Source organism: Dipodomys spectabilis, unplaced genomic scaffold (assembly GCF_019054845.1).
Source record: "Dipodomys spectabilis isolate Male_0828 unplaced genomic scaffold, ASM1905484v1 ptg000034l, whole genome shotgun sequence".
Classification (NCBI taxonomy): Eukaryota; Metazoa; Chordata; class Mammalia; order Rodentia; family Heteromyidae; genus Dipodomys; species Dipodomys spectabilis.
This window is the reverse complement of record NW_024870711.1, coordinates 298833-309433: the sequence shown is the minus strand read 5'-3', so window position 1 is coordinate 309433 and position 10601 is coordinate 298833. Positions and strand designations below refer to the sequence as shown.

General features: G+C 40.8%; 1 protein-coding gene across 1 annotated transcript in view; it reads left to right on the top strand.

The window, feature by feature from the left end:
* Nucleotides 1-8237: 8237 nt before the first annotated feature.
* Nucleotides 8238-10601, top strand: part of Ptn (pleiotrophin) — a 93501-nt gene continuing 91137 nt past the window's right edge. The window contains exon 1 of the mRNA XM_042677221.1: nucleotides 8238-8280. The gene's annotated coding sequence lies outside the window, so the exon portion shown is untranslated. The remainder of the gene's footprint in view (nucleotides 8281-10601) is intronic.

Genomic DNA, 10601 nt, shown 5'->3' with positions numbered 1-10601 from the left:
GCTCATACCAGCACCCCAGCTTCTTTCATTAAGATAGACTCTTTCAGAATTTTCTCCTTGAGCTGCCCTTGAACCTAACCTCTCCATCTCAGCCTCCCATGTAGCGCGTATGACAGATAGGAGCCTCCAGCACCTGGCAGTATATTTTTTAACAGTTATTTTTACAACTGAATAACATTCACTGGATGAATCTACTATAGTTTGTTAATACCTTCATTCATTTACAAAATGAAGCATTTATGAATAAAGCTTTGGGCATTTATGCACAAATTTATGTGAGGGACATGTTTTTCTCTTGAGTAAGGGTGAAAAATCTAATGTCTATAAATCATAGAATTATTTGAATCCTAGGCTGAATATATGTTTAACTTATTAGAAACCATTGAGTTGTTCCTTAAAGTGGATACATAATTTTGTATTCTCAGGGTTGCTAGTCTTTTAACCTTTAGTTCTATGGCAGGTATAGTAGTAGCTTATTGAAGCTGTAAAGCTGTAGTTTTCTTTTTCTTTTTTTCTTTTTCTGATCCTGGGGCTTGAACTCAGGGCCTGGGCACTGTCCTTGAGTCTCTCTGTGCTCAAGGTAAATGCTCTACCAGTTGAGCCACAGCACCACTTCCAGCTTTTTCTGTGTATGTGGTGCTGAGGAATCGAACCCAGGCTTCATGCATGCTAGGCAAGCACTCTACCACTAAGCCACATTCCTATCCCAGTTTGAGTTTTTTTGATGTGGACAAATGATGCAAAGCCTTATTTTATATACTTATTGAAATTTTCCTCCTTCCTTCCTTCCTTCTTTTCCTTCCTTCCTTCTTTCCTTCCTTCCTTCCTTCCTCTTTCTCTTTCCTTCCTTCCTTCCTTCCTCTTTCTCTTTCCTTCTTTCCTTCCTTCCTTCCTTCCTTCCTTCCTTCCTTCCTTCCTTCCTTCCTTCCTTCCTTCCTTCCTTCCTTCCTTCCTTTCTTTTTCTCCTCCTTCCTTCCTTCCTTTCTTTCCTTTCTTTCTTCCAATCCTGAGGCTTGACTCAGGGCCTAGACATTGTTGCTGGAATTTTCTGCTCAAGACTAGCACTCTACCACTTGAGCTATAGCTCCATTTCCAGCTTTTTAGATAGTTAATTGGAGAGACTTTGATGGACTTTCCTGCCTGGGATGGCTTTGAACACTGATTCTCGTATCTCAGCCTCCTGGATAACTAGGATTATAGGCATGAGCCACTGTTGCCCAGCTTGCCTATTTTCTTTTATAGAGTGATTATTAAGCTGTTTTGCTTATTTTTGTTGGGTTGACTGACTTCTGGTTATTGAGGTACATGGGATGTTTTAAACCTTCAATCACAGTCTTTGCCACCTTTTTAAAATTTAGAATATTTGTTTCATTCTCAGGATTGCTTTATTTTTTTAAATGATGATGTACAAAAGGTGAAAATTTAATTTTTTGTTTTTGGTCAGTCCTAGGGCTTGAACTCTGGGCTTGGGCAATGTCCCTCCACTCTTCAGCTCAATGGGGTGCTCTACCGCTTGAGCCACAGCACCACTTCCAATTTTCTAGTGGTTTATTGGAGATAAGAGTCTTATGGACTTTCCTGCCCCGGCTGATTTGAACCTGATCCTCAGATCTCAGCCTCCTGCATAGCTAGGATTACAGGCATGAGCCACCGGCGCCTGGCTGAAAATTTAATTTTAATGAATTAATTTAGCAATGTTTTAATAACAGTTCAAACTATACTTCTTAGATCTTAGTTAAGAAATCTTTGCTTACTCCAGGGCAACAAAGATCTTTCCTCTCTTAATAACCAGGGATTTTTTTAGCCTTTGCTTTTGCATTTACTTCTATAATCTATTTTCAGTTAATTGTCTTCTATGGTATCATGGTGAATTTCTTTCCCTGTGGGTATACATCACATTTTTGTGAATACTATTCTTCCTTACCTCATTGAAATCTTTTCCATTATATTTGTGACCATCTTTACTCCATGATCTACAGGTTTCTTTTCATATCATCATTGTACACTAGTCTTGATTATTGTAGCCTCCTGGTAAGACTGAATAGAATGACCTTATTCTTTATTTTAAAATATGAAAAATACTTTGTTTATTCTATAGCTTTTGTACTTATCAATTAGTACTAAAATAGCCATTGGAGTCTCATATAAATTGTATTGAATATAAGATAAGGTTGAAAAAAATATTATCTGAGCAATGTTAAATTTTCTTCCTTTATTTATCTATCTTCCAACGGTTAAGTGGAGACACAGAAATTGAAGGGCAAAGGGTGAACAAATGCAGCAATGGTACTAACTAGATACTATGTTGAAAATGAACTATACAACTTGTGGGTGAGGATGGGAGGGAAAAACTAGGAAGGTGAGGAAAGGGGTGACATTGTCCAAAAAAGAATGTACTCATTACCTGACTTTTGTAACTCTATGCCCTCTGTACTTCACCTGTATAATGACAATGAAAACATTGAAAAAACCCCTCAATTTTCTGGCCTTCTGTGTTGGCTGATGCCTGTAATCTTAGCTACTACTACAAGGCTGGGACATGGAGTCTTGTTTCAAACCAGCCTGGGCAACAATTTCAAAAGACCACATCTCAGCCCCCAAAATGGTAGGCACAATGGCTTGAACTCATTACCCCAGGTACGAAGGAAATATAAGTAGGAGAGTGTGGTCCTTAAAAGCCCATGTAAAAATTAAGACTCTATTTGAAAATTAATAAAAGTAAAGAGGCGAGGTGGCAGAAGGAGGTGGTGGATGGGGGCATGATTCAAGTGGTAGATTGTCTGCTTGGCAGCGGAAAGACCTGTATTCAAACCCTAGCACTGCCAAAAATAAAAATAATAAAAAAACAAAGAACCAAATGAATAAACATGATGAATCTCTTCCATTTCCTTAGTTATGCTATAACTTCTATCAGGAATAGTTGGCTTGATTCCATGTATAAACTTTGGGCATCCTTTGCAAAGTGTAGCCCTGTTTCAAGTTTTATAATGTGTATAATTCAATATTACATTTGTTAATTGCTCATTTTTCAAACTGTAGAAATGAAATTATTTTTTATAATTTTTACTAATACCCAGTTAAGTTACTTATTAGTTCTGGAAAACTTTCTGCGCATTCTTTATAATTACCTACATATAAACATATAAAAATTACCTACATATAAAAGGCAACTTCTCCCTTTCCATTCTTTTCAGCTTTTCTTTGTCCTTCTTTTATTGGCTAGGAATACAATGTTCAGTGAAAGTGGTATTTTCCAGTTCTCTGTTGCAGATGGAATGTATTCACTTTTACTACTCAACATTATGTTAGCTGGAAGCCTTTTTCATTTCAAAATGAGAATATTTATATTTTTACATTATTAGGAACTTTAGTTACACATAGGCATTGAATTTGTCAACTGTTCATCCTGTGTACACTTACATGTTGCTTTTTTCTCCTATTTGATTTTTTTCATCTGGTAAATTTTATGCTTTGGTTTTTCACTATGAAATGGGACTTGAACTTCTAGGATAAATATCTGGTATGATGTGTGTTATCAATACTACTTATAAATTATTGGAGTTGATTTGATAATTCATGTGAAGGACTTTCATGACCATATTTCTGAGGGATATTGTTCTGTAGACTTTGTTTGTTTTTGGTAGTGTGTAATCAAACATTATTTTGGGTATTTTCTGTGTGAGCATGAGGGAAGTCATTGTCTTAGTCCTGCTGTTCTAAAATTATTTGACAATTTGATCCCTTAACCTTAAGAATTTTGATCAAGAAGGACAAGATTAACTATATAATCCTATAAGAAGTAAATCAAGCTACTTAGATTCACAAGACTAACTGATAAAGTACACATGTGAAAAATTTTATTGCAGTCAATGCCTGCTTTGTCCCAAATCCATTATATCTCTATCTTTTCCTCTATGGAATCAGCAAATTGATTTATTCTCTACTATTTGAGCTCTTTCTCCACTTTTAAAACAAATATACTTGTATTCATATATACCCTTGAAAACTGAATAAAGTGCCTTGGTGTGCAAATTGAAGGTTTAGTTTTAGAATGAAAGGATCTAAGTTCTTACATACTTTGAGGAATTTACCTACTAATCTATGTTGTATGTGAAAGAAAATTCTGAAGGACTTAAACTATTTCCAGTGTACTTTGTTATTTACTAATCAAAGAAAAACAGCACAATTATTATGAAAATAGATCTAATACAGTTTTATAGTTGCAGCAACAAAAACTAAAGTAGCCGGGTGCTGGTGACTCACACCTGTAACCCTAGCTACTCAGGAAGCTGAGATTTGAGGACTGCGGTTCAAAGCCAGATTGGGCAGGAAAATCTGTGAGACTCTTATCTCCAATTAGCCACCAGAAAACCAGAAGTGGTGCTGTGGCTCAAATAGTAGAGCACTTGCCTTGAGCTGAACAGCTGAGGGACAGTGCCCAGGCCCAGAGTTCAAGTCTCGCAACCCCCCAAAAATAAATAAAAATAAGTTATTTTATTTCTCATTATTTTTCAAAAATATACAAAAGAATAGGATTTCTATCAGATGATTCTAGCTTGAGTGATTTTCCCTTTGCATTCTGGGAAGACTGAAGAACTGGGACTCCGACCACCAGCCATGTAGGCAATCCATGGGACCAGCTGGCAATGTTCTCACATTGTTAAACTTGACCCATCTCTTTGTATTTGTCACTGCAGAGTCCGTAGCCTCCTTCGCAAAACACCCTTAGCACATGCTATAATTTCTGTGATTTCAAGTTGCCTTGCATTCATTACAGTTTAACTTAGTAACACTCATTCCAGAAGCTCATTAATTATACCTCTCTGAGCACTGACACAGGAGGTGCTCAAAGCAGCTTTGGGAAAGCAGGGCGTGTATCAAAGGGCAAGTTATTAGTTGTTAGTTGGGGAAAGAGTTGGCCATTCCTCCCAGGAAATAAGTACTAGGGGAAGACATTTGGCCTGTGCATCCTTGCAGGAGCCTTCTGCTGGGGCCCCTGGGGCCTCCCTCTCCTCTGGTGGTCTGTTTGACACAGTGGAGAACCTTCTTACACTATAGTCAGGTTTGTCACTCTTGTTTCCCATTAAGTAAAATAACCGAGTAAGCACAGGCAGTTTATAGTCTGGTGTCTTCTTCCCATCATCCAATCTCTTCTTGCTGAATTCCAACCACAGTGACCTCTGACCCTCATGCTAAAACTCCAGCAAGGGCAAACCTGAGAGCCTTTGCCTTAGTGATCTCTTTGCCTCCTACCTCTTCTCTGTATTTACTTGGCCAACTCCTGAGCTGTCTTGGGGTTCAGGACTTTCCATCTATCTTTCTTCGTGGTTCTATTCACTCAAAAACTTACCTGCTCAAAAATGTTGGTGAAATGAATGTAACACTTGGAATCTTCAATTAGTAGTAATTCCATCACTATACCTTGGGATAAAGTTTGGAGTTGAGATTGAACTCTTCAGGATGCATTCAAAACTGTTCTATTTAAACCTCAGTGAAATTGGTAAGTGTGGTTATGATTTATCTCATTCCTATAGATGTCTATGTATTGAAAAGTCCTAACTACTAAATGCTGTTCGTGTCTTGATACTATTAACATAATGGGCTAAGTCATTCTTTGTGAGAAGGGCTGGACTTTACATGGTGGGATGTCTAGAAATATCTGGCTTCTATACCGTAAATGGCACTTACAGAACATTAACCTTTCAAGTTGTGACAAAAAAGTAGTATCTCAAAAAAAATACCTCTAAGTATCTCCTAAAGTACAAAATTGCATGCAGTTGGTAACCAGTCATTACATAATTTTCATATAAAATAAAACTCTGATCTAACATATTAAGTGCAAATCATGAGAATCTCATGCTTACTTTATGACAAGTGAGTATCACGGTGAATCCAGCATTTGAGTAGATGAGAAGGAAGATGTTGAAGGAAAAGAGACACTACAGCCCTTTACTACTAGTCTTGGCCCTCCATCTCTATGGAGAAGATAGGAAATACTGAGATATCTTTCAGTGAAAAGGGTGAAATAATAGTAATACTAAATGTCAATGATGGTGAAATCAGATTTAAACAAAGACTGCCTGCTTCAAGGGGACAATGGAAACACAAATGGAAAACACATCATCTGAAGGGACAGGAAGGAAGACAGCTCCCTTATTTATTTCATTGGAGGGTGGTGTGTGTATAGTTTGGTTGGGAGAGTAGACCAGAAGTGTCCAAGTGAATTTTTGATGCTTTTTGCTTTGAAAGTAAAAAGGGCTGAGCTGGGCCCCCGGTGGCTCACACCTGTAATCCGAGCTACTCAGGTGGCTGAGATCTGAGGATCACAGTTCAAAGCCAGCCGTGGCAGGAAAGGCTGTGAGACTCTTATCTCCAATAAACCACTAGAAAACTGGAAGTGGTGCTGTAGCTCAAGCGGTAAAGCGCCCGCCTTGAGCTGAAGAGCGCAGGGACAGGGCCCAAGCCTAGAGTTCAAGCCCCATGACCGACAAAAAAAAAAGGGGTGAAGGTTGATAGATTGAAGAGTGCCAGCAGCACCCCCCCTTTTTTCTTTTAAATCCCCAGCTGACTCTCCTGGGGATATTTGTCTAGGTAGTCTTCAGTCTAAGAGCCTGAAGTCCTTAAACACTATTTGCTGCAAAACCATGTCTCTGATTTTAGTATTTAGGAACCACCTTAAGAAATGTAAATTTTAAGAGTACTACAATGTGTAATACCTATATATCCAGTTGGATAGAAGAGATGTTATTTCAGAACTATGGGAAATGGAAGTGGATTTTATGATTGATTTGAGTTATATATACTTCAAAAATGTTTGTATAAGCCAGGAGCGGTGTAATCCTAGCTGCTCCAGACTCTAAAATCTGAGGATAGTGGTTCCAAGCCAGGGCAGGAAAGTCTATGAGACTCTTATCTCCAATTCATCACAGAAAAGGCCAAAAGTGGTGTTGTTTAAGTGGTAGAACACTACCCTTGAGCAAAAGACGCTTAGAGACAGTGTCAAGGCCCAGGACCTTCAAAAAAGAAAGAAAGAAAAGGTTGTATACAGTTGCACTATACTTCTCAATCATTTTCTATGTGAATTAAATCAAATTCCTGTCATAAATATTCATCTGTAAGCCACCCTAGATCTGTAACCTTAATCTTTCCTCCATTATATATATGAGATGCAAATTCCAAAATTCAGGGAAGTCTAGTCTCGGAGTTTTATAAACTTCAGAGCTTGAGCTGCTTTGATGATTCCCTAAATTCTTTGGCAAAAGCATTTCATTAAATAGGTCACTATAGGCACCTAAGAAGCCCAAAACAGTGTGTGTGGGGAGGAGGGGGCGGGGGGGGGGGGGGAAACTCCCTAAAGGAAAAATGGGCCCTAATTGGTAATTTTGAGCGATCTGGTCATTCTAGGTGGGAATCTACAAAAAGCACTTTTCAAGCTCTGTGACCGCAGGTGGGCCGGATTGAGAGCTGAAGCTGGGACTTGGGGGACCCCGTAGGGGACCTCGTAGGGAGGGCACTGGGGGCAGGGAGGAGAGTAACTCGATTTGCAGACGATGCTTTTTCATCCTGAAGATCACGTTTAAAAAAAAAAAAATGTGCGAAGCCCAAACCGTCACCTAAAAATAGCCATCAATTGTCCATGTACGATATCCTTACGCACGCTGCTAGCAAAGAATAGATCAGTGCATGGAGTTTTGGAAAACGAAATTGCGCGTTGGGGGTGGGCTGGGGGCGGGGGGCATTGGGAGGCCTGCTAAGAACAAAACAAATCTTCCATCTCCGGGGCTTCTTCTGGTTCAAACCCGTTTTCTTGCTCGGTGTGTGGAGAGAGACTGGCCTTGGAGTATCCTGATTTTTAACAAGCTTCCCAATCAGCAATCCCTCCCTCGCCCAGCCCCTCACTCTCTCTCTCCTCTCTCTCTCTCTCTCCCCCTCTCCCCCTCTCCCTCTCTCTCTCTCTCTCTGCCGGCTCTTCCCATCCCTCCCATTCTCCATTTCCCTTCCGTTCCCTCCCTGTCAGGGCGTAATCAAGTCAAAGGCAGGATCAGGTTCCCCGCCTTCCCGTCCCAAAATCCCGCCAAGGGAGCCCCCAGAGCACTGGGAAATCCAAACTGGGGAGAGGTGAGGGGAAGAAAGCAAGCAGTGACTCATCCATCCAGAAGAGGGGGGGAGAGAGAGCGGCCGGCGCCCAGGCAGGAGCAGCAGCCCGCCGCACCTGGACTCCGCCGCCAGACCTCACCCCTTGGCAGCCCGAGCGCCCCGAGAGGACCTCCGCAACTCCACGTAAGTGCCCGGGAGCGCGCGATCTCTCCAAGAGGGTCTCCAAGCGCGCGCCTCGCTCCCAGCCCCCGTCCCTTTTCTCTGGCTGCCTGCAGACCGTGGTGGCTGGAGTTGGAGAGAGGCTGCCTGGTGGTTGGTTTGGTTTTTTTTTTTTTTTTAAATCGCCTCCCCCCCCCCCCCTTGAAAGGGCAAAAATGACTTGTTCCAGAGGCACAAAGAGCACATTTTGGGGGGAGCCAGGTGAGGCTAGTTAGGGCGCGCTCGGATGCCCGGGAGGACAGAAGCTCTGGAAATGGGAAGCATGCATTTCCAGGGTTGGAGCTACCTGCTGGCGCACGCCCTGGAGCTGGCTTGTTGGTACTCTTAGGGAAATCTTGGAGCTTTGGTTAGAGGTGTCTGGCTGGTAGAGGGAAGAAAGCCAGCCAGGTAATTCCAGAACGCAGATCTTCTTTCCTTTCCCTGCCCTGCCTTGGCTTCCCTGATTGCCCTGGGGCTTCCCCCCTGAGCTGCCATTGCTAGGTGTGGTGGAGGATGCCAGGTTTCGGCCTTCTGCTGGAGCCTGCTGGGGCAATCTAGGAATGGTTCGGCCCCAGGAAGTTTCAGGTACACCTTGAATCCCATCTCTCCTAATTTTAATGACTGCCCCCAGCACGCTGGCACCTCAACATTTTTATTTCACTCATACAAACCTGGGTGTATTGCTTGCAATTTTGCCAGATAACTCAGAATTTGAGTTGATAGGTTTGCCAAGTTAACAAAATAGTCTCTTCATTTTGTGGAAAGGAATATATGCAACTCCTTACCCAATGCACAAAGCATAAAAGTTCTTTTCTCAACCCCTACTGCCCCCCTTGTAACACATCTACACACACACACACACACACACACACGCACACACGCACACACGCACACACGCACACACGCACACACACACACGCACACACACACACACACGCAGAGTTTAGGCACACTTTAGCTAACTCATTCCTCCTGTCTCCTACTTAACAGTTGCTTTGTATATTTAGGGATAGAGTGAAAACAGATGTGAAGGGGGTGAGTTAGGGAAGGAGGGAATGAACAATGAGAAGGAATATTAGAGTTCTTGTAAGATCTCTCCTTAGGATTGTTTTCACTCCAGCAGCTTAAGTGTGGGGTGTGTGTGTGTGTGTGTGTGTGTGTGTGTGTGTGTGTGTGTGTGTGTGTGTGTGTGTGTTGGCGGGAAGGGCATGGGAGTAGATCGAGGAACTACCAAGAAAAGCTTTTGAACTAATGAAATAATGGACTGATGTCACAATCTCGGGCCACTGTGTACTGGAGGAGATTGCAGAGCCCGTTCTAGCCCTTTGATCATCCACAGATGAATTGATTTGTAGGAATATTAAAAAAGGTAATGAGAGTGAAATTAAGGAGAAGTCGGACAACATAGAAAATGAAACTTGTATTTTCCATCTCCACTATGTTGTGTTTTAAGTAAATGAAGGCCAAATCACTGAAAACACTTATTATGTTCAATTCAAAGGAAATTAGAGGGCATATTGTCTGTTGTCCCCTCTGGGATGTGAATTATTCCTAACTGGCAGCAGTTGTACTTTCTCTTTTAAATTAGAGGATGAGATTTTTTTTTTAATACACTTTTTTTTTCTTAAAAACACTTTAATGCCATTCTTTTGTGGCTTGAAGAAACTTTTCAGGTTTCTGTTCTCTAACTGTATGTTAGGTCTTTAGAAGGTGATCTTTCTTCTACTGTACACATACCCTGTTCCCCACCCCCCCTAGTAAAAAAAATGCACCCCTTAAGCCATAAGTAGCATGTTGAGTTGTTGAGCCCTAGCTGTTGGCTGGACAATTAATTATGTTCTCAAAAGTAAAGTATCAAAAGTCATGAAGCCGCTGTTAATATATGACCTCTTAGTAACTTTTAAATGAGTTATTATGGAGAAGAATACAAATGAACTTAATTATATACAGCATCATGTTTATATGTATATATACACACACATATATATATATATATATATATATATATATATTAGCAATAGCATATATAATTTTCTGCTTTCCTGGGCCTGTTTTCCATGAAATTTGGGATACAAGCTTTTTGAAAGTTTTCACATAGCTTATATGGTCTGCATCGTTTGCAATGTATAGAAAGGCTGAGTTGTTGTTGTTTGTTTATTAACTGACATTCTTTTTTTCATTGTGGTCAAGCCAAGGGCCTGGTTTGAGTTTTCACAAAACCTAGTCATTTAAAATAATGTGAGAACTAAGACTCTCCAACAACTTGGGCATTTTGATTAGTTTTCACTTCCCTCTTCAGTGATATC